The sequence below is a fragment of the Sus scrofa genome, chromosome 1 (assembly GCF_054392235.1).
Source record: "Sus scrofa isolate SSC_HxYL_T2T_F1_AM1 chromosome 1, Sscrofa_HxYL_maternal_Yorkshire_Landrace_v2.0, whole genome shotgun sequence".
In the NCBI taxonomy this organism is placed as follows: domain Eukaryota; kingdom Metazoa; phylum Chordata; class Mammalia; order Artiodactyla; family Suidae; genus Sus; species Sus scrofa.
The window spans coordinates 268,875,736-268,900,917 of record NC_139383.1 but is presented as its reverse complement, the minus strand read 5'-3'; the positions used below and the strand labels follow the sequence as shown (position 1 = coordinate 268,900,917).

At 38.6% G+C, this 25,182-nt stretch overlaps 1 protein-coding gene across 2 annotated transcripts in view; it reads left to right on the top strand.

Annotated features, from left to right (window-relative positions):
- LOC110257084 (uncharacterized) overlaps window positions 1-25,182 on the top strand; it is a 485,227-nt gene that overhangs the window by 341,173 nt on the left and 118,872 nt on the right. The window lies entirely within an intron of this gene.

The following is a 25,182-nucleotide window of genomic DNA, read 5'->3' as shown; positions in this document are numbered from 1 at the left end:
TGTTCTCCATAGTGGTTGCACTAATTTACATTCCCTGATGCTTTTAGACCTTTGACTTTAATTCTTTTTTTTAAGTGTTCTGTTTCCTAGCTGTATGGATCTATCTCAGGGAAAAAGACATTTGGCTAAATATTTTGAGACATTGGCTACTTATTATTTATAAGATTTGCATACATTTTTAAGATTTTACCCTGTTTGAATAAATTAATTAAACGATTTCCTGTTTATGCAGCTCCCAATGGAGTTGCATAGCTCTCCAAATTGGGTAATTTTGACCATCTCTTTTGCTAAAATTGCAAGCCAGATTTCTCTCCCAACTTTTGTTCCTTTAAGTAAAAACTATTCCACACTTGACAGTTAAAATAATGTGGGTGGAAGACAGATCTTTTTTGCACACTTTTCATTAAATCTCCAAAACCTCTTTGTAACTCACCTTTAATGCTTTAGACAAAATGATATTACTAAAAATGTCCAGCGTTGACAAAAGTCATTACTTTCTGTTCTCTTGGACGTGAGACCTGAAACCTAGAAAAGGTCTTCATTAGCATGTAAGCATTTTTCCATACTTTGCAGAACCTGTTCTTGAGTTAAAGTAGGAGAGAGGAAATACACAAAGCTGAGAAATGCCCCACAATTTTGACATCATCATCTTTATCATCATCCTCATAACCAGCACCATCATAGCACACTTTCATGGCATCATTCTCTTTCGGGCACAGATTTGAGTACTTTACATAAATATTAACATTATGAAGTAGAAATGAAAATGCATTCACAGCTTGAGTTATAAAAACTCAACTTGTAAATATCCTATTGAACATTTCCTCTTTGGCCATTCAAATACAGATCCACCCTGCAAAAAAAAAGCAGTCTTGGAATAAGAGTACCACCCAGTGGTGATTTTCTTTTTGTCCATTAAATTTACTGTTTCTTTTCCATTAAGATTTTTTTATCCCCTCCAGTAGGGATAGTCATATGGGCTTTCACTTAGTAGGTTTTAGTTCTTTTAGCCTCTGATGACCTCTCTGTAGTAGACTGTAGAAATGGATCATGATTTGCCTTCCTTTCCAATCTCTGTCATTATTCACTGAAAAAAAATTGTACTTCTCCACAATAATGACTTGGGAGTTGACCTTGTGATTTTTCTCAACCTATGAAATGTAAAGTGTGAATATAAAGTGCACCATAGCAACCAAAGGCTTCACATTGGCTCCTGTTGTTTGGCTTGGTCTCTTGCACTCCTGCCCTGCACCTTAAGAAGATCATATCCATGAAATGGATAACAGATGGAGGCAACTTGAACCAACTCATAGCTTGAACCTGAGCCTCCTAGTTGATTTGCAGACCCATGAAAGCAAAAATCAATGATTGTTGCAAACCACTGAGATATGGGGCATAGTTTGTCACTCAGCATTGCTGTAGCAGTGGCCACCTAATACATTTTAATGTGTCCATAAGCATATAAATTAACTCCATTACTCCCCTGCTTCCTCTCCCAAATCTTGTTCAGTTACATTCAGTAAATCTACATTCTCCCTTCAATTATTTCCTCAGATTCTATTTATGAGCCTCTGTAGTTTCTAACAATGGCCACTAAACATAAGTTTTTCTAGTAAAACTTTATCCAAAAAAATAAAGTATACTTAATCAGAAATTTTAAAGATAACTTTAAAATGACTTTATGTACAATGCTATAACTTTCATATTTTCCTTCAATGTTATTCTCGTGACACTCAATCCAGATTACCTGAGCTTGAATACTGTCTTCAACCTTTACTAGCTACAGTGCCTTAGACGTGTTTCTTAACCTCTTAGTGTCTCAGCTTTCTCACATGTAAGTGGGATTAACAGTAGTATCGACTGTGCAAGGATCTTGGCAAGATAAAATTAGTTCATAGATGTAAAATGATGAAAGAGTCTTGAGAAATGGTAAGAACGCAAAAAGCTTGGCAGTTAATTTCTTCTTAATCATCATCATCCTCATACCGTCATCACCATCCATCACCTTTCAAACCAGTGTATGGGGTTCGGCTGCCTTCTGGTTTTAATCAGTTGTTTGTGAGTATGTTGGAAATGAACAGATATCTGTAATTTCTTCTAATGGGAAGATACAACTACTACATATAATTTTAGATACACATTACTATATTCATGTTTTAATAATTTGAAATAATGTAGTCCTCAGAAGACCTCTCTAAGGAAAAAACAGGGGGGTGGATAAGCGGTCATGCTCAAATTTTAATGATAACAACAAAAGGCTAAAAGAGGTTAAAAGGACTTATGTTGAAATCTCATGAGTAGTTGTGCAGACCTGGTTGGGAAGACCCAGTTTATAAATAGACCCATAGGAAAAATATTTATTAAAACGTGAGTATAAAAGTTCTTATCAAGGAGTTTCCACTGTGGCACAGTGGGTTAAGGATCCAACTGCAGTGGCTTGGGTCACTAAGGAGGTGCTAGATCCATCCTCAGCAAGGGCACAGTGAGTTAGGGATCTGGCATTGCCACAGCTGAGGTATAGGGTAGGTCACAGCAATGGTTCAGATTCGATCCCTGGCCTGGGGAATTTCCACATATCACTAGTGGAGCTGAAAAAGAACGGGGGGGGGGGGGAGTCATTAATAGGCTTCTAGTGCCCATGTTTCTCCAGGTAAGCCCAGATCTTTTTCCTCCTCTTCTGCATCTGAAATATGTGTCCACCTCTCACTGCCAATAGGTTGAAGTGGCTTTGAACAAAGCAACTAGGGAGTGAAATTAAGCCTCGAATATTTGGTCCCCAGGAATTCAGTTGTCCCTACTATATTGATCACTTCTGATCTTTAAATCCTCTACTCCTACATTATGTAATATTCCAACCTTATGTCTTCAGATTTGCAACCTGTCCCCTCTAATTTCTCCTATTTAGAACCTATCTCTGTGTATCTGGCTTATTTCTCTCTCCACGTTTTTACCTTTGTCATATTCCTGACCAGGACTGCCTCCAATTCCTCCTTAGCAGGATAGCATTCTCTTGAACATCTTGTTTGAATCTCATGGCTTCCAAAAGGTATCTCTGATTTGTCCAAACTCATGCTGACCCATTTTCTTAGTTAGTGACCCCATAATACTTCTATAATAAATGTCTAAGAGTTCCCATCATGGCACAGGGGAAATGAATCTGACTAGGAACCATGAAGCTGCGGGTTCAATCCCTGGCCTCACTCAGTGGGTTAAGGATCTGGTGTTGCCATGAGCTGTGATGTAGATTGCAGAAATGGCTCAGATCTGGCATTGTTGTGGCTGTGGCAGAGGCCAGTAGCTATAGCTCCATTTAGACCCCTAGCCTGGGAAACTCCATATGCCACATGTGTGGCCCCAAAAAGCCAAAAAATAAATAAATAAAAATAAAAATAAGTGCCCAAAAAGATAAATGTGAGAACAAAGCTATTCCAATTAAGAGGGAAAATTTCCATATGTAGCTGTACAGCCATATGTGTGATTATTCATTTTCAAAATAAGTAAAATATAATATTTGTTGTGAACCACAGAGAAATTAAAAAGGATATGTCACAACAGATACTACAGAAATACAAAAAAACATGAGAGAATACTATAAACAACTGTATGCTAACAAATTTGACAACCTAGAAGAAATGGACAACATTCTAGTGACTTACAGCCTGCTAAAACTGAATCAAGAAGAGATCAACTGAATATACCTATCACTAGAAATGAAACTGAATATGTCATAAAAAAATCACTACAAATAAAAGTCCAGGACCAAATGGTTTCACAGGCAAATTCTACCAAACATACAAAGAGGAACTTATACCCATCCTCCTTAAACTTTTTCAAAAGGTCGAAGAAGAAGAAAGAACACTCCCAAAGACATTCTATGACATCACCATCAACATAATTCCAAAACCAGACAAAGATACCACCAAAAAAGAAAACAAGAAAAAAGAAATATAGATGCAAATATAGATGCAAAAATTCTCAACAAAATTTTAGCCATCCGAATCCAACAACATATAAAAAAGATCATACACCACGACTAGATGGGATTCATCCCAGGTTCACAAGCATGGTTGAGCATACACAAATCAATCATCGTCATACACCACATTAACAAAAAAAAAGTCAAAAACCACATGATCATCTCAATAGATGCAGAAAAAGCATCTGACAAAGTCCAACATCCATTCATGACAAAAACTCTTATCAAAGTGGGTATAGAGGGAACATACCTTAACATAATCAAAGTCATTTATGACAAACCCACAGTAAATATAATATTCAGTGGAGAAAAGCTGAAAGCCTTCCCACTAAAATCTGAAACAAGACAAGGATGCCCACTCTCATCACTCTTATTCAACATAGTATTGGAAGTCCTAGCCACAGCAATCAGAAAAACAAAAGAAATAAAAGGCATCCACATAGGAAGAGAAGAGGTAAAACTGTCACTGTATGCAGATGATATGATACTATATATAGAAAACCCTAAGGACTCAACTCGAAGACTACTTGAACTGGTCAACAAATTCAGCAAAGTAGCAGGATATAAGATTAACATTCAGAAATCAGTCACATTTCTGTATGCTAACAATAAAATATTAGAAAAGGAATACAAGGAGTTCCCGTCATGGCTCAGTGGTTGACAAATCAGACTAAGAACCACGAGGGTGCGGATTCGATCCCTGGCCTTGCTTAGCGGGTTAAGGATCTGGTGTTGCCGTGAGTTGTGCTATAGGTTGCAGACGCGGCCTGGACTCCGTGTTTCTGTGGCTCTGGTGTAGGCCGGTGGCTACAGCTCCAATTAGACCCCTAGCCTGGGAACCTCCATATGCCACAGAGCGGCCCAAGAAATGACAAAAAGACAAAAGAAAAGAAAAGAAAAGTAATGCAAAAATATAATACCTTTTAAAATTGCACCCCAAAAAATAAAATACCTGGGAATAAACCTGACCAAGGAGGTAAAAGACATATAGGCTGACAACTGTAAGACATTAATCAAGGAAATTAAAGAAGATGTAAAGAAATGGAAAGATATTCCATGCTCCTGGGTTGGAAAAATTAATATTGTAAAAATGGCCATGCTATCCAAAGCAATCTACAGATTCAATGCAATCCCTGTCAAATTACCCAGGACATTTTTCACAGAACTAGAACAAACAATCCAAAAATTTACATGGAACCACAAAAGACCCAGAATTGCCAAAGAAATCCTGAGAAACAAACACCAAGCAGGAGGCATAACTCTCCCAGACTTCAGGCACTATTACAAAGCCACAGTTATAAGATAGTGTGGTACTGGTACCAAAACAGACATATAGACCAGTGAAACAGAATAGAGAACCAAGAAATAAACCCTGACACCTATGGTCAATTAATCTTTGACAAAGGAGGCAAAAACATAAAATGGAAAAAAGACAGTCTTTTCAGTAAGTGATGCTGGGAAACCTGGATGGCTGCATGCAAAGCAATGAAATTAGAACACACCCTCACATCATGCATGAAAATAAACTAAAAATGGCTGAAAGACTTAACTATGAGACAAGACACCATCAAACGCCTAGAAGAGAACATAGGCAAAACACTCTCTGACATCAACCTCATGAATGTTTTCTCAGGTCAGTTTCCAAAAGCAACAGAAATAAAAGCAAAAATAAACCATTGGGAACTAAACAAACTGACAAGCTTTTGCACAGCAAAGGAAACCAAAAAGAAAACAAAATGGCAATTAACAGAATAGGAGAAAATAGTTTCAAGTGATGCAACTGACAAGGGCTTAATCTCTAAAATGTATAAGCAACTTATACAATTCAACAGCAAAAAAGCCAACAACCCAATGGAAACATGGGCAAAAGGCCTGAAGAGACATTTCTCCAAGGAAGATATAGAGATGGCCAATAAGCACATGAAAAAATGCTCAACATCCCTGATTATTAGAGAAATGCAAATCAAAACTACCATGAGATACCACCTCACACCAGTCAGAATGGCCATCATTCATAAGTCCACAAATAACAAAGGCTGGAGAGGGTATGGAGAAAAGGGAACCCTCCTGCACTGTTGGTGGGAATGTAAGCTGATACAATCACTATAGAGATCAGTATGGAGATACCTTAAGAATCTATACATAGAACTACCATATGACTTTGCAATCCCACTCTTGGGCATGTATCTGGACAAAACTATCCTTAAATAGACACATGCACCTGCGTGTTCATTGCAGCTCTATTCACAATAGCCAATACATGGAAAAAACCCAAATGTCCATTGACAGATGATTGGATTAAGAAGATGTGGTATATATACACAATGGAGTACCACTCAGCCATAAAAAGAACAACATAATGCCATTTGCAGCAACATGGATGGAACTAGAGACTCTCATGCTGAGTGAAGTAAGTCAGAAAGAGAAAGACAAATACCATACGTTATCACATATCTAGAATCTAATATGCAGCACAAATGAACCTTTTCACAGAAAAGAAAATCATGGACTTGGAGAATAAACTTGTAGTTGCCAAGGGGGAGGGGGAGGGAGTGGGATGGATGGGGTGCTTGGGGTTAACAGATGCAGACTGTTGCCTTGGAATGGATAAGCAATGAGATCCTGCTGTGCAGCACTGGGAGCTATATCTGTTCACTTATGATGGAGCATGATAATGTGAGAAAAAAGAATGTATACATGTATGTGTAACTGGGTCACCATGTTGTACAGTGGAAAATTGACAGAATGCTGTAAACCAGCTATAAGGGAAAAAAAATTAAAATGATTATATAAGAAATTAAAAAAAGAAATATAATATTAATACTTTGAGGATAACTATCTTTGATGAATCATATTTCAGTATTGTTTTCATGACTAAAGATGGCTAAGAGGAGGAAAGTAATACTAGTATCAATATCTTATACTTGGTATCCTTCATGCTTTCTTCAATATCCCTAAAGAAATCAGCCTGAATAAACCTGAGTAATCATTAATATTTTAAAATAAAAGTATTTTCCCATTATAGAATAGAAATATATAGCCAACCTAGAAAATTTTGGAAATTTTTAAAGAAAAAGTAAAGAATTAAAAATACCTTTTTGATCCACCCTACTCTGATACATGTAGAACAATTTTTGTCATAGTTTTGCTAGTGTTCCTTTTTTCATACTGCATTTTAAGTGTATTTTGTCTGACAATATATTATTTGAGATATGTAACAATTGCATAGACGGATACATCTCCATTTCACATACAAAGGAATTTCCACTTACAAAAATAAGCGACTCACCCAAGTTTGCACATGGGGATAAGCCAGAAAGACCAATTTCTTCAATGTCCTATAAATACTGTGCTTTTGTCCCTGTTTTTGTATTCTGCCCACAACCTCCCTCCTCCTTGCCTGGAGAATTTATTCTTCCTTCTCTGCCTAAGAAATTCTATTCATCTTTAAAACCCACATCAATGTAGAATATAGGATTTGCATTTTATGGTCATATCTGTATGACCTTGGACAAGTTGCCTGTGAACTCTGAACTTTAGATCCCCTGCTTATGAAATTGACCTAACAAGCAGTGATGGGAATTAAATGAGAAAGTAGATGTCCATGACTAGTTACAGGTGGAGCCAGGATTTAAACCTGATCTGCATGACTCTACCAAAGATTGAGAAGATTTGTGAAAGTGCCTCTGTCCCAATTGCGCCTTATGAATTTCTCCTTGAAAACTTTTATCTATCATGGAGAAATTGTTGTTCCTAGAAACATGAAGCACCAGCTCTATGACCTTGGGCTGATTTTCACTCCCTGAGCCTCCTCAATTCTCATTGGTGAAATAGGGTTACCAATAGTGCTTACTTCATGAAGTTGTTACAGAAAGTAAATAAAATGATGCATGCATCTGACACATATAAGAGTTCAATAGATGACAGATTTTGTTATTTTACCTTAACAACAACAGTAAAACCATAATTTGTTTATATCTAGGTCCTTTTGTGTATTCCATGACTTTTCTGGCCTCATAATTTTTGATGCCAGGCTGGAAAACACCCTGTGCCCTTTATCATTCTCCTTGAGGGATATCAGCAATGTTTCCTCAAAGGAGAGCAAAATATTTCTAATGCAGGCACCTTCCTAAGAAAGAAAAAAGAAAAGAAAGGAAAACAAGAAAGATATGGATTGTGAAGCCAGGTTGTAACAAGTGCTTTCCCTCAGAGCTGGCTGCTCACCATCTGTCTTCTTGCTCTATTGAATCCCACACTTACACATCTGCTCCTAGAGGTGTCTTTGCAGGAAAATGATGAAAGGAAAGGAGTGGTGTTCTTTCAGGATAACACAAGGGGCCAGACAGACAGATGGGATAAAGAATGAGGATACAAGTGGGGAGGAATAAAATAGGCTGTGCAAAGAGATTAGGAGAAAGAAAAAAGGAAAAATGAAAAGTGGAAGAAGAAAGAAAAGAAAGGAAGTGGGAAAAAAAGAGGAAATAAAGTGAGAGAAAAAATATGAATAAGGAAATAAATCACAGTAAAGAGAAAAATGAAGAGACGGGAAATAGGCATGATGGAAATAAATGTAGGAAAGGGGAAAAAGAAAACTAAAGTGATGAAAAAGAGACATAAGGAAAATTAGAAAGAATGAAAGGTGAATGAATGAAGAATAATGAAAATGATATGAAATAAAGTGGCAGTTGAAGTAAAATAAAAGGAGAAAGGCAAGAAAGGAGAAGAGACTGGAAAAAATCAGAAGAAAAATATTAAATAATGAAGTTGAAAAAGTGATGAAGCAGGTGCTGGAAATTAAGAAAACTACTGCTATTGCTGCTATACTCAACAGCCATCAGAAAATACCAAAATGTATTTATAGGTTCCACCCCCATGTTTATAAAGCAGGATGCAAATTAACAAGTTTGAGTTCCCTTATGGTACAGGAGGTTAATGATCCAGCATTGTCATTGCAGTGGCTGGGGTTGCTACTGTGGTGTGGGTTCAGTCCCTGGCCTGGGAACTTCACCATGCAGTGGGTGTGGCAAAAAAAAATTTAACAAGATCTTCAGATGATTAACAAGCCTAAATTTGAAAACTACCTCATGACATTATGCCACTGTCACACTGTTTGAAAACTCCCTTGGTCTTTGTAGATAGAATATAATATTCTTTGCAGATATAAAAGACAATGAAGAGGTGGAAGTTCCTTGGACTAGGAATTCAGGGTCTGTTTCTAGCCATGCCTTTAACTAGCCCCCCAAACCAGCTACATGATCCAAAAGTCTCAAAGGAGTGGATGAAAAAATTTATATTTAAAACATTAGAAACTGCTTGACAGTAAGATTTATGGATGATTGTCATTGCTTTTTGATGCATGTGACATTGCTTTTGTTTCCCCAATTGTGAAATGAGTATTAAACACGGATCTCACAAAAATGTTGAATATCAGATGTGATATTGTATGTTAAGTACCAAGCACAATGTCTGTCATACAGCAGATGCTCGACAAGATTGCTGCCTCTACTTTCCAGTTTGGAAAGACATACTCCAAGTGGTTGCTGCAATAGTATTCCCCATACTGTGGGAGTTGCTCGCTTGATTGGCATGGGAGTAAGGAAGCACTCACTTCAGGCAACGGAATACGATGATGCAGCAGCAGCTCCAGGATTTCTGCATAATTGCTGTAGTTCAATGAGTGACGGAGTGAAGAGGGATTTGCTTTGACGTTGTGTTTGTGCATCAAACACATTACAATTACTCAGGCCTTCCTTATTTAAGAGACTGTCCAATAAACCTGTGGGACCTAATCAAACTTAAACGCTTTTGCCCAGCAAAGGAAATGGTTAACAAAACAAAAGACACTATACAGATTGGGAGAAAATATTTGCAAATGATATGACAGACAAAGGCTTAATTTCTAAAATATACGGACATTTCAAACAATTCAATAACAACAACAACAACAAAACCCAACAAACAACCCAAACAAAAATTGTGCAGGAGACCTAAGCAGATATTTCTCCAAAGAAGACATCCAGATGGCCAATAGGCCTATAAAAAGATATTCATCATTGCTCTTTATTAGAGAACTGCAAATCAAACTACAGTGAGGTGCCACTTCATGCCATCAGAATGACCATCATCAAAAAGTCTATAAAGAATAAATGGTAGAGAGTGTGTAGAGAAAGGGGAAACCTCTACACTGCTTCTGGGAATGTAAATTGGTGACGCCACTATGAAAAACAGTATAGACATTCCTTAAAAGACCAAAAATAGAACTACCAGTAATCCCACTCCTGGGCATATATCATAAAAAAACTATCATTTGAAAAGATACATAACACTCCTATGTTCATAGCAGCACTAGTTACAATAGCCAAAACATGGAAACAAACTAAATGTCCATCAACAGATGAATGGATAGGAGTTTCTGTTGTGGTGCTGTGGAAATGAATCCAACTGGTATCCATGAGGATGAAGGTTCAATCCCTGGCCTTGCTCAGTGGGTCAGGGATACAGTGTTGCTGTGAGCTGTAGCGTAGGTCACAGACATGACTTGGATTCTGCATCACTGTGGCTGTGGTGTAGGCTGGAAGCTGCAGCTCCAATTTGACCCCTAACCTGGGAACTTCCATATGTTTTTCCATTAAAAAAAATTAAAAGAAAAACAGATGAATGGATGAAGAAGATAGTTATGTTAAAAGCTTTATGTTAAAAAAAATAATGAAATAATGCCATTTGAAGCCATATGGATGGACCTAGAGATTATCATACTAAGTGAAGTAAGTCAGAAAGAGGAAGACATATGTGATATCACTTATATAAGGAATCTAAAATACAAAACAAATGAACATATCTACAAAACAAAAACAGACTCACAGACAGAACCCATGGTTGCCAAAAGGCAGTGAGGGAGGGAAGGATTGGGAGTTTGGGATTAGCAGAGGCAAACTATTGTATACAGCATAAAAAACAAAATCCTACTGTTTGCTTCAGGGAACAATATTCAATATCCCATGATAAACCATAATGGGAAAAATAAAGATTCTCCACATACCAGCAACATCAGCATCACTAGGGAGCTTGTTAGAAATGCAGAATCTTGGAGTTTCCATCGTGGCTCAATGGTAACAAACCCAACTAGTATCCATGAGGATGCGGGTTCAATCCCTGGTCTAGATCACTGGGTTAAGGATCTAGTGTTGCTGTGAGCTGTGGTGTAGTTCGCAGATATGGCTCAGATCCCATGTTGCTGTGGCTGTAGTGTGGGCTGGCAGCTACAGCTCCAATTGGACCTTTAACCTGGGAACTTCCATATGCTGTGGGTATGGCCCAAAAAGCAAAGAAAAAGAAAGATTCTGAAGTCTCAATCTAGATCTATTGAATGAATATCTGAATTTTGGTGAAATAACCAATTGAGTTGTATGCATATTAAAATTTAATAAGTCCTGGATTAGATATATAAAAGGCATAGCTTGGAAGGGCAGGGATGGACATTAAGAAACAAGGGACTACCAGCCCCTCCTTAAGCCATCCTTGAATACCAACTCTGTTAGGAGAAATACCCCAGACATCTGTGGGGAAGATCCTACAATCACCATCTTTAAGAGGGGAAGGGAAGGATTAAGAAGGGAGGTGGGCTGGAACAACTACCCGAAAGTGCTGTTTCCAAAAATGAAATATACGAGTGGGCCCAAGAATACCTTTTTAAAATGAAATTTTACAGAGGAGTAAAACACAAAACAAATATAAGCAGAGCTGTTCTGCCTAAAACAGTGGAGAATCAACCAAAACCTCCGAACTTCTTGTCTCCACCTCCACCCAGGCCAACTTAAAGTCACTTCCATGGAACGCTAGTTTGAAAGCCACTGGCCAAGACGCAGTAGCTTTTATGGGTCAATTGCGGTGTGACACGGCAGGTGAGGGAAAGTGGCCTGAAATATGGACTTGTCCTTAGCCGAAACTCGTGAGTAAAACAATCACACACCAGAGTGTCCTGGGTGATTGCACCTAGGGTTAGGGGTGAACAAACCAATGTGTGCACCACATGTGACTTCCAGTCCAGCTCTGCATTGGGGAACAGCAAATCTGTGGGTGGCTCTAACCCAGCTAAACAATGAAGGCATTCATGAGCAGCTGAGACAGTCCCCTCCTTCCCAAGCAGTGTATCACCTTAGTGCCTAATGAGGTACTTATCAAGACCTGTTACACAGACCTAATACAGCGGGAAGCAGATGGACCTAGAAAGGAAATGAAACTCACAGTAGCTAGTACAGTTGTTTAAATCAAGAGAGTTGGGCTAAGAACCAAATTATCACTGTTGATCCCTCAAACACATTTTGAGAAGTCAGTGAGAGGGGCAGATTCATTGCAAGGCATCATCATTTTTGTAAACACAGATGGAAGTAAAAGGATTTCCAGGGGTGAAGGTCTTATTTTCCACTCAGCTTCTTATTAAATGGAAATTCAGAAGCTGGATTTGAGGTCAAATGCAAGGTCCCATGGAAGATAAAATACATGCAAATGTCTGGAAATTCAAGTGTTCGGTCCCACTGGTTTCTGTAACCTGCAATAGGCTATTCAGACGGTCAGGGTATTAAAATCACACATGCACAAGAAGATAAATATATCTAATATGGGCACTGGTAATTTTGAATAGACAATATTAATGCTAATTATAATTATAATCAAGTTGGATTGAACAGTAATAGCTGATCTGATGTAATTATTAGTAACATGTGATTATCTTACATTTATTAAGTTCCTACTATCTGCCAAGCACTTTGTATGTGTTATGTCACCCTTACTCACTGCTGATTCTCTAGTAACTAGAACATTTCCTAGCGCATAATAGGGGTTTGACATAAATATATGAAATAAATGTATAAACAAATGAAAATCCCCTCATTGGCCCCAAAGGCTAGTTATTATTATTTTCTTTATACAGAGAAAGCAACTGTTTTGGAGAAACAAGGTGTCTTTTTCAGTACTCAACTGATATTGCTGATATCCATGTGTCAGAATTAGCATGGGGGAAATTCTTTTCTCAAGATGCTACAGGGATGTGTGTACACATATGGATTTCCGTGACAACTAGAATTCTGAGCACTTATTTTGTGCCTGTACTCATAATTTTATACTTTGTATTTCCTTTTCATCCTTCTCCCAGATCCTTCCAAGTTAGAGAGCAGTACTACCATTTACAAACAAGGAAAATGGAGATTTTCAAGATCGAATAATTGCCCAAGTCCTCATATAAAAGTCCATGGTAGAAGCAGACGAGGCTGACTCCAATGCCAAGGTTTTCATCATTTGGCTACTGTCCATGTCCTCCCCCAATGTGAACAGAAAAGTCACATGCACAACAAGCCATGAATTACAACTCCAAAATGTGACTATACACTTTGCTCTAAAATGCCAACTCCTGATTCTAAGCCTTAAGTATATTTAAATGATTGTAAGGAGTTAGTGAGTAGAAAGGCTATCTACAGACTTCTCTGGATTAGTTTGTCCCAGGTTGGTTTTCTTTGAGCTGGCCACTAACTCATAATAATGCAGCCTTCAGTAAAAAAAGTCTGGACTTTATAAAATATATGATATTTCTTCAGACTTTGAGCCCTTAAAGAGCAAGAACGCTGCTATTCCTTTTTTGTCTCCCTGATCCATGGAATGATGCTTGCCACATAGAGGTTCTTCATGAAGTTAGGAAATAAATAAATAAACAAAGCATTGATTAGCTGATCTGCATGTTCTTCCTTCCAGTGGCAAATTATACTGTATATCATTCTAGTCAACTTAGAATTAAAATAATTCCATTCTAAACCACTCCATCTTTTTTTGGGGGGGAGGGTGGTCTTTTTGCCTTTTCTTGAGCTGCTCCCGCAGCATATGGAGGTTCCCAGGCTAGGGATCTAATTGGAGCTGTAGCCACTGGCCTACACCAGAGCCACAGCAATGCAGGATCCAAGCCACATCTGTGACCTACGTGACAGCTCACAGCAATGCTGGATCCTTAACCCACTGAGCAAGGCCAGGGATCAAACCCACAACCTCATGGTTCCTAATCGGATTCATTAACCACTGCGCCACAACAGGAACTCCTAAGCCTCTCCATCTTTTGTCCTCTCTATAATCCTAAAGAAAATATAATAAGCACTCCATACTTTCTAGCCCAGATTAGGAAGTTACTATACTGGGAGGATAAACGCAGTCTTCCTAAGCCTACATCCCGGAAGTGGTAGATATGCTGTCATTAAAACTAGATGATTCCATTAATCCAATGCAAGTCTTACAAAGAGTGGCCACTTTAAGTGGTATTTGGTTGATATGAGGCACTGCCAAAAATGCAAGTGGCTGATTTTCTTATGCCAACCAGCTGGGTGAGGGGAAAATACTGCTTTCTGGAAGTCATAGCTGAGTGATGTTCTCACCTGTAGCCTCTTAAACATCAGACAAAATCTGGAAAGGTCTCTTTGGAGAATATTGATTTCAAACTTTCATAGAGCACTTGACAGCCTACCAAGCACTTTTGCTTTTATTATTCCATTTGATCCTTAACAAGCAGGACAGATATGCAAGGGTGGTAAAAAACAGGTTCAAAGAACTTATGTGATTTTCTCAAGTATAAAAAAATAAATGACAGAAAAATTCTATAATACATGTCTTATGACTCCTTCAGTAGAATCCTCTCACCCTTCCTAAGTGTGAGATAGACTACACCTACCTCCTAATGTTCTGGGAGGCAGCCTGGACTAGTGGAGCTGCACTACTTAGATGTCAGAGAAAAAGGTTTAGGTCTGTCTTTGCCTGTCACCATCAGGATGAATTTAGGTAAATAATTCAGGAGCATCAGTGCCCCTCAGCCATGACAGGATGGTGCTCTATTCTTCCCAGGGTCAGTTCATAATTATGATGGAGCATGACATCATATGTCAATTCTTTGTCTTCTTCCTGAAGAATGTACTCTTTGGGCACAGCAATCTTTACAATGAGAGAGAGAGAGGGAGATCCTGAGAGACTATGAAAGTGGTGATGCAGGCCAAAGGTGAACAGGACCAAAATAAAGAACCCATGCAGTTTTGCTTAGGAGATTGCCTGAACTGGGTTCCTCTACAGAGGGAAAGTGAGAACAAGGATGTTTCCCTGGTGGCTGATGAGGATCAATACGATTATAGACAATCTCTTTAAGGAAACACAGAGAAACAGATGAATGGATGGGCGGGTCTCTCATTTCAAAGAGCCTCATTAATTGTTCACTAATTCCATTGGTGACCCTTATTCTCTTCATGGATTTATACCTTAATTCTTGCCTATGTCCAGATGCTGATGTGACAGATTAAACTTTAGAAAAAATTTTAAATAATACTAAGAACAAGCATATATGGTGCGCTGAAATTTCCAAAATGTTTTTCATGGACACATAACACAGCATGCAGCTCTCCCAACAATCATCTGAGTAAGGAAGGCCTTACTACCCTCTTCAACTTAGAGGTGCAATTGAAAGTCACTTGCTAGGAGTTCCTGTTGTGGCTCAGTGGGTTAAGAACCTGACATAGTGTCCAGGGTTTGAGCCTTTGCCTCACTCAGTGGGTTAAGAATCCAGCACTGTCTTGTAGGTCGCAGATGCGGCCAGGATCCGGTGTTACTTTGGCTGTGGCATAGGCTGGAAGCTGCAGCTCCAATTCAACCTCTAGACTGGAAACTTCCATATGGTTCAGGTGCAGCCATAAAAAGAAAAGAGGAAAGGAAAAAAAAGTCCCTTGCTAGAAATCATGAATGTAGTAGGTGACAAAGTTAAGGCCTAGATATGATCCTTAGATGTACCTCTCCCTGATCTGTTGTTATTTCTATAACATGTTGAGTTTGCAGTCACCCAGATTTATGAGAAGAGCCACAACTCTGGATATGGAGCTATCCTTTTAATGTCCCATTATTAATGTCTGAATCATAATTATTAAAGGACAGTCATCCTCAGTTAGAGTCCAAATGAAAAGAGATGATCTGGGTTCCAATATCTAAGTCCTATAATAGCACACCCTTTCCCATAAAAATTCCATATAGCCCAACATTGTGGTTCTGTATCTACCCCAAACTCAAGGCTTCTATGGAAATGTCTATTCACAGCTCTTGAGTTTACCATGGTGTCGGCCACCCTAGAATAAAAGGACTCTGGAATCAAAGAAAGTGTCTTAACCTATCATCCGTATCAATTGCATGAAATATTCTAGCAGGTTCTAATAGATATTCATAAACATTAACACTGTATTTCTTCATTCATACATTTTTTAATTATAAATGCCATAAGCCTTATACTCAGGTATAATCCCTAATGAATCCTATGAGCAACTCACATGAAGCCATGACTAACTACAGTTTTCATAAGGTTTACACAAATTCTATCAAAAGTCTCTTATGAAGATATACCCAGAGATACAAACAATTCTTAGAAGCCTTTTTCAGCCACTTGTAGTTTGTTTGGATGACATGCATAGAGTTACCTGTTGTTGAAAGTCTAAGATTAATTTCTGAAAGATGAATTAAATACTTACCCAGGTTAAATTCCAATATACAGTTATTACCTTATTGTCATCTGTCAGTATCAACACATACAAAATAAGAGTATGTTTTTTTTTTCTCTCGTGATAACTGGAAGCTTGTACATTTAAGGGAAATTGAATAAAAGCCAAGCTGGTTCAATTATGCAAATTCAAGGAGATGACTGACTAGGGTTCTAGGCTTTCTCAACTTGGTCCCCATAGGTAGCACACTGGGGCCTCCTGAGTGCCTCTTATTTAGACCCCAACTTTCTTGATGCAAAATCTTTAGAAAGTGTGGTTTCCGGATTTCCTAACACATAGAAGATTAAAAGCAGAAAATTAGAAGCTGGGTAAGAGGCAACTTCTAGACAATAATCCAGGAGACAGAAAACCATACAATGTAGATTTAAAAAATTTAAGAAGCAACATAAAGGAAGCTATTTGGTGAAAGGACACAATCTCTGCCTGTCCCAAAGGATGTCCCTCATAAGAAGCCAGTGAGATAATGAATGGGATCATTAAGCATAGTACCAAATTTGGTGTAAGCACTCCATATAAAGAAGCTACTAAAAGATGCTGAAAAGAAGATATTGTGGCAGTACTGTGGCAGGGTATGGTAACAGAGCAGATGCACGTGATGCTATTTCAAACAACCACGCAAAGGTAAAATGAAATCTGTTAGTCTCTACTGAAGCCTTCAAAAAGTGTGTAATCTTCTATTTGGAAAGATGTTCAGAAAAGTTATTAAAAAGGAAAATGTTTTCTTGAAAGGTCCAAGTTTCTGTTTGTGAAAAATGTTACTTAAGTAAAATGTCTCATCTCCTGGGTATGCTGGATCAATAAGAGCAGTCCTATCCATGTTCACCCCTGCAATCTTTTTTGTACTTTTATACTTGATAAGAGGTTATATGTCTCTTATCCCAAATTACCCATTTTCCCTTCCAGTGGGTCAGCTAAGTTTTGACTCGGGGCACTCTTTACACATGGTTCTTATCTGCTCTCCACACCCACTCCATGTCCTTGTCTAAAGTACAGATTCATTCATGTCTTTATTTATTGCCTATCTCACTCCACAAATGGTTGAAGGTGGCTTACAGGAAAATATGCAAACTGATAGGGAGGGAGAAATAAATACATAACAACGGAAAATTAGGAAATGTATTTCAGGGGAAGTATTTGCTTGCAGATAGGCTGCATCCAAAAATAGAGCTCAACCATGATGGGCATGTCTGGCATTCAGAGGGCCCAAATGTGCCCTAAGTGGTAAGAAGCACCAGAGGGTGACATGGGGAGACAGCATACAGTATATGCATGCCCAGAGGGAAGATAAGCTGACCCAGGACAAAATCGAATCATCAGAGGCCATGATGATTTAGTTACAGTCCTACAGTTGTTGCTCAAGTCTGTTGTTGAGCCAGCCACCTGCAAGGGGGTAGGTGCTATCGGTAAACCAGAAAGGCTCAAATTCATCAAATTCTTTTAAGCATGGAGAAACAGTTTATACTGCATTCTCAGGGAATATAACATAGAGGAAGGAGAGAAGTTAAATATCCCCTTTGACTTACCTGAGGTTGCTCTGTATCTTTTGCTCTGTAATAGTTCAAGTATCAAAAGATGGTGACACTTGGCAAGTTAGTAGCAACAACCTCTAGGAAACTTTAGAGCAACAGAAGAAACTATGGTTCATAGTGGAGAGAGGAACAGAAATACACTTTCAGGAAAGCCATACACAGAAAAGAGGGGGCTTTGCAGGGGGTGAGGAAGCAATGGCAACCACCAACACAGTAGTCCTAAATTAGTGACGGTGCCAGTTGTATTGACTGTTGCATCTTCTGAGCAGGACCAAAATTCTTAGCCCTTCCCTGCCTGCTGCCCACTAAGGGAGTTCAGGCTTTTCCCACTACCTTATCTCTAGCCTCCAAGGGCTGTCCCATAATTGCCTTATTGGTTTTCTAGGTTTTTGTGATACAGAAAATGGAGAAAGAACCACAGAGATTATAGGAAAGCAGAAAAGAAAGACAAGAGATGCATGAACTATGGCTGGAGGGGATTTGTTTTTTTTGTTTTTGAAGCACAAAACAAGGCTGCACAGAGATGGGATAGAGAAGATTTGGGGTCTTTGTTTGTTTGTTTTGTGTGTGCGTGTGTATGATTTTCTTTTAAAAGGAAATGGTGCCAGAAACCTGATGGGATGTAATGGCTGTGTCTAGAAGCGAAAGTGTGGATTTTAATGAAGGAGAGTCTAATCTATGCATAGCATTGCTATTATGATGCTTGCAAATGGACTACAAATAAAGATGAATATATGCTGAAAATGTGTTTGGGGGACTGGACCATGTTGCCCACTATGGTGCTCTAAGATTGCACCATGAAGGTCATGGTTTTGTAAGTGTTATCCTAGCCATGACTCTTTGGTCTTCCATGAGAAATTCTGCTTTGTAACACAGCAGCAGTTCTTAATGGAGCAGTGGAAGCTGCAGAAAATGTGTCCAGGAGCATATATGAGAAATTTATAGGGACTCAAAAACAAACAAACAATGGAAACAGAAAACACTTAACAAGGGAGGGGAGGAGGAAAAAAGGAGGTTTTGCAGGAGAGGAAAAATGTGCAACTACTGTGTCAGCAGGTGGAGGCCAGAGTTAGTGCAATTTGAATTATTGTTGTTAATGAATTAATGGTTTGGTAAAGTGGGAAATATGCAGTCTCTATAAGTTATAATAAAGAGGATTCCCCCACGTACCTACGAAAAGATTGTTTCTAGAGTTCCCATTGTGACACAGTGGAAACAAATATGACTAGTATCCATGAGGATGCAGGTTTGATCCCTGGCCTTGCTCAGTGGGACAGGGATCTGGCATTGCTGTGCACTGTGGTATAGTTCGCAGACATGTTCCAGACCCCAAGTGGTTGTGGCTGTGGCTGTGGCTGTGGCTTGCAGCTGTAGCTCCAAGTCGACCCCTAGCCTGGAAACTTCCATATGCTGCAGGTGCAGCCCTAAAAAGCAAAAAACTCATTTCTGAGTTTTTATCAGAAATGGGTGTTGGACTTTGTCAAAGGCTTTTTCTGCATCTATTGAGAAGATCATATGGTTTTATTCTTCAGTTTGTTAATGTAGTGTATCACACTGATTGATTTGCAGATGTTGAAGAATCCTTGCATCACTTGGATAAATCCCACTTGATCATGATGCACAATCCTTTTAATGTATTGTTGGATTCTGTTTGCTAGTATTTTGTTGAGGATTTTTGCATTTATGTTCCGCAGTGAAATTGGCCTGTAATTTTCTTTTTCTTTTTTTGTGGTATCTTTATCTTGTTTGGGTATTAGGGTGATGGTGGCCTCATAGAATGAGTTTGGGAGTTTTCCTTCCTCTCTAACTTTTTTTGTAATTGTTTCAAAAGTATAGGTGTTAGCTCTTCTCTAAATGATAGAATTCACCTGTGAAGCCATCTGGTCCTGGACTTTTGCTTGTTGGAAGTTTTTTAATCACAGTTTCAATTTCAGTGCTTGTGATTGGTCCATTCATCTTTTCTATTTCATCTTGGTTTAGTCTTGGAAGATTGTGCTTTTCTAAGAATTTGTCCATTTCTTCTAGGTTGTCCATTTTATTGGCATATAATTGCATATTGTAGTCTCTTATGACCCTTTGTATTTCTGTGATGTCTGCTCTGACTTCTTTTTCATTTCTAATTTTATTGATTTGAGTCCTCTCACTTTTTTTCTTGATAACTCTGGCTAAGGGTTTATCAATTTTTTTGGTCTTTTCAAAGAATCAGTTTTTAGTTTCATTGATCTTTTCTATGATTTTCTTCATTTCTATTTCACTTCTGCTCTGATCTTTATGATTTCTTTCCTTCTGCTAACTAGGTCTTGTATGTTCTCTCTCTAGTTGTTAGATATAAAATTAGGTTGTTTATTTGTGCTTTTTCTTGTTATCTGGGGTAGCCCTGTATTGCTATAAACTTCCCTTTTAGAACTGCTTCTGCTGCATCCCATAGGTTTTGGAGTGTTGTATCTTTGTTCTCATTTGCTTCTAGGTATTTTTCAATTTCCTCTTTGATTTTTTTCAGTGATCCATTGGTTGTTTCATAGCATGTTATTTAGTCTCCACCTGTTGGTATTTTTGCAGTTTTTTCTTTGTTGATTTCCAGTCATATAGCATTGTGGTCAGAAAAGATGCTTGATATGATTTCAATTTTCTTAAAGTTACTGAGGCTTGATTTGTGGCCCAGAATATGACCAATCCTAGAGAATTTTCTGTGTGCACCTGAGAAGAATGTGTATTCTGCTGCTTTTGGATGGAATGTCCAATAAATACCTATTAAGTCCATCTGGTCTAATGCTTCATTTAGGGTCTGTTGTTTCCTTGTTGATTTTCTGTCTGGATGATCTGTCCATTGCTACAAGTGGGGTGTTAAAGTCTCCCACTATTATTGTGTTACTGTCAATTGCTCCTTTTAAGGTTGTGAGCAGTTGCTTTATATATTGAGGTGATCCTGTGTTGGGTACATACATATTTACAATTGTTATATCTCCTTCTTGGATTGATCCTTTGATCACTGTGTAATGTCCGTCTGTCTCTTATAATATTTTTTTTATTTCAAGGTCTCTTTTGTGTTATGAGTATTGCTACTCCAGCTTTCTTTTGATTCACGTTTTCATGGAATATTTCCTTCCATCCTCTCACTTTCAATTTGTATGTGTCTCTAGAAGTGAAGTGGGTCTCTTGAAGACAGTATGTAAACGAGTCTTGTTTTTGTAACCATTCAGCCAGTCTATGTCTTTTGGTTGGGGCATTTAGTATATTTACATTTAAGGTAATTTTTGATATGTATGTTCTTATTTCCATTTTATTAACGGATTGGATTTGTTTTTGTTGCTCTTTTTTCTTCCCTTCTTTTCTTGTTCTCTCCTCTTTTGGTTTGATGACTGTCTTGTGGTTTGGATTGATTTTTCTTATTTATGTGTGTATCAATTGTAGATTTTTGGCTTGCAGTTACCCTGAAGTTTTGATTAAGAGTCTACATATACAAGATTGTTTTAAGATGTTGGTCTCTTATAATGGCAGGTGCATCTCCAGTATCCTGCATTTGTACCCTCCTCTTCTCGTGATTTCTGATTTTGGCAGCATATTTATGTGTGGATGATTTCCTATATTTACTGTGTATATGCCTTTACTTGTGATTCTTGTTATTTGTAGTATTTTTGTTTCTAGTTGTGGCTTTTTCTTTTGCGCCTAGAGAAGTTCCTTTAGTATTTGTTGTAAAGCTGGTTTAGTGGTGCTGAATTCTCTTAGCTTTTGCTTGTCTATAAAGCTTTTTATTTCTCCTTCAAATCTGAATGAAAGACTTGCTGGGTAAAGTAATCTTGCTTGGAGGTTTTCTCCTTTCATAACTTTAAGTATATCATGCCACTCCCTTCTGGCATGCAGAGTTTCTACTGACAAATCTGCCAATACCTCATCAGGGTTCCTTTGTATGTTATTTGTTTCTTTTCCCTGTTTTCAATATTTTCTCTTTGTCTTTGGTTTTGGTCAGTTTGATTATTATGTGTCTTGGGGTTTTTCTCCTTGGGTTTATTTTATATGGTACTCATTGTGCTTCATGGGTTTGAGTGAGTGGTTCCTTTCCCATGTTAGGGAAGTTTTCAGCTATTATCTTTTGAATATTTTTTTCTGTCCCTTTCTCTCTCTCTCCTCCTTCTGGCACCCCTATATTATGGATGTTGGCATGTTTAACATTGTCCCAGAGTTCTCTGTGTCTCTCTTCATTTCTTTTCAATCTTTTTTCTCTTTTCTATTCTGCATCAGTGATTTCTTCTAGTCTGTCCTCCACCTCACTTATTCATTTTTCTGCTTCCTCTATTCTGCTGTTGGTTGTTTCTAATGAATATTTTATTTCAGGTGTTGTATTTTGCATCTCTGCTTGCTTAAGTTTTAAATTTTGTATTTCTTTGCTCAAAGTTTGCTGTAAATTATCTGTCTTTGCCTCCAGTCCATTTCCAATGTCCTGTGTCATCTTCACTATCATCAGTCTAAAGTCTTTTTCCTGGAGGCTGATAATCTCTAGATCACTTAGTGGGCTTTCTGGATTTTTTTCTTCCTCTGTTATCTGAGTTATAGTTCTCTGCCTTTTCATTTCATATAGATTTTTGGTGTGGTGTCCTTTTTGCAGACAATAGAGTTGTAGCCTCTCTTGCTTCTGATATCTGCCCCCCTTGTGGCTGAAGTTGGTAAGGGGGCTTGCTGTACGCTTCCTGAAAGGAGGGACTGGTGCCTGTCCACTGGTAGGTGGAGCTGATTCTTATCCCTCTGGTGGGTGGCACTTTGTCTCTGGGTGAGACTGGAGGTGGCTGTGTGCCTGGGGAGTCTTTAGGCAGACTGTTTACTGATGGGTGGGGCTGTGATCCCACCTGGGTTACTGTTTGACCTGGGGCTTCTCAGCCCTGATGGGTGGGGTCAGATTTTCTCAAAATGGCCACCTCTAGAGGAACACATGCTAATGAACATTCCTGAGATCTTTGCCTCTAATATCCATTCCCCACAGAGAGCCATAGTCACCCCATTTTCTCAGGAGGTCCTCCAAGAACTGCAGTCAGGTCTAACCCAGATTCCTATGTAGTCTCTGCTTTGCTCTGGGACCCAGTGCACATGAAAGCCTTTGTGTTTCTTTCAAGAATGGGGTTTCCATCTCCCCCCATCCTGTGGAGCTTCTGTGCACAAGCCCCACTGGTCCTCAATGCCAGATGCTGTAGGGGCTCTTCCTGCCAATGCCAGATCCCTAGGCATGGGGGCATGATGTGGGGCTCAGAACTCACTCCTGTAGGTGAGTCTCTGTGACACATTTACTTTTCAGTCTGTGGGCTGCCCACCCAGTGTGTATGGGGTTGCTTATATCATGTAATCACCCCTCCTACTGTCTTGATATAGCCTCCTCTTTGTCTTCTGCAGTAGGATATCTTTTTTGAAAGTCTCCAGTCCATTTGGTTGAATGTTGTTCAGAATTTGTTTGTAATTTTGTTGTTTTTATGAGAGGAGGTGAACTCCAGTCCTTCTATTCTGCCATCTTAATCATATGGTTAATTTCTTAATCTCTTCTCTTCCTCCTCCCAACCAGGATACTGTTAAGTTCATTGAGGCAAGGGAGTAGTCGTTTTATCTTTGTGTATCCAACTCTTGGCATTGAGTGCTCAATAAATATTTGTTGAATGAAAAAAACAAGTCATTTAATCCCTGGAGCAGTTTCTTTCCTTTTTAAAATTGGCCATAATATCTGATCTGCCTACTTCATGTATTTCTTTTTTAATTTCATTTTATTGGAGTAGAGTTGATTTACAATGTTGTACTAACTATAGGTTTACAGCAAAGTGAATCAGTTATATGTTTACATACATCTATTCTTTTTCCCACATAGATTCTTACAGAACATTGAATAGATCTCCCTGTGCTATTCAGTAGGTTCCTATTAGTTATATACCCTGTTTATGGTGGTGTGCATGTTCACGTTATTTCTTATCATGATTGAATGAGATGATAGACCTTAGTAAGTTGTTTAATGTTTCATAATGATAATAGTTTCCATTTATCAAGCATGTCCTCTGTTCTTGCACTGGGTGAGATGCTTTATATTATACATCTAACTATTTCATATTGATAAGAGGGGGTACAGTTATTCCCTCTGAACCCATAGGGACAACTAGGCATAAGGAACTCAAGTGACTTGTCCAAGATCATAGAGTTAGTAAATAGCAGATTTGAAACTCAAATCCAGATTTGGGGAGTGGGAAAGGGGTATAGACGTTGATATTAATTACAAAACTCTAGGGGTTCAAAGGTAGTGAAATACCCAAATAAGAAGTTTATCCGAATAGTCAAGGAAATAATGTTTTGTTGTTGATGTTTTTTTCTTTTCTGTCATCTGACCATCACTGAGACCTTTCTCAGGAAACCTGGAATTTTAATAGCACAATTACCCCACCTGATTAGTCAGAATTGCTGTTTGTTTGTGCATAAAAGATAACTCATTATGGCAAATATGCATTAGAAGGCCATAATATATGCATTTATTCAATTAAGGCTAATGTATTATTTAAGGCTTGGTACGTGATATTTATCACTAGCAAATGCTAATTTATACAGATTATCAGAGTTTAATTAGGTGCACAGCTTGTGAGGATAGCCTGTGACTTGGGAGGTGCAACCATGACTCACCCGACTCTGGGCCAGTTTATTAGAGGGTCTGGCAACCTACACCATATGTACACTTTGGCTAATAAACAGCTTTAAAAGTAAATGACTGCACCCCATTTCCATGGTCCCAGCAATTTCTGATGAAAACCACTGCCTGTATCTGGGAGAGATACCACTCACCAGTGAGGGCTGACTTCACACTATGCACCCATCCTCCGTCAACCAGACTCAGTGCTAATAAAGTAGGCACCTTCCCCATTGAACCAACCCACCTCCATGCAGGAGACAAGAGAAGCCTTGAAACGTTCACGCATTAAATGAACACTGAAAATCTACTCTGTGCTAGGCTTTGCCCTCAGCTTAGAGGATGTAAAGACAGATGGGTGCAGGGGCCCTGTATCAGGGGATAAGGGTTATACAGTCTTCTAGGGCACAGAGGTTAGCATCCCGCAGTCTAGAGACGAAGCCCTGACCATCTTTATCAGCTATAAGATCATAA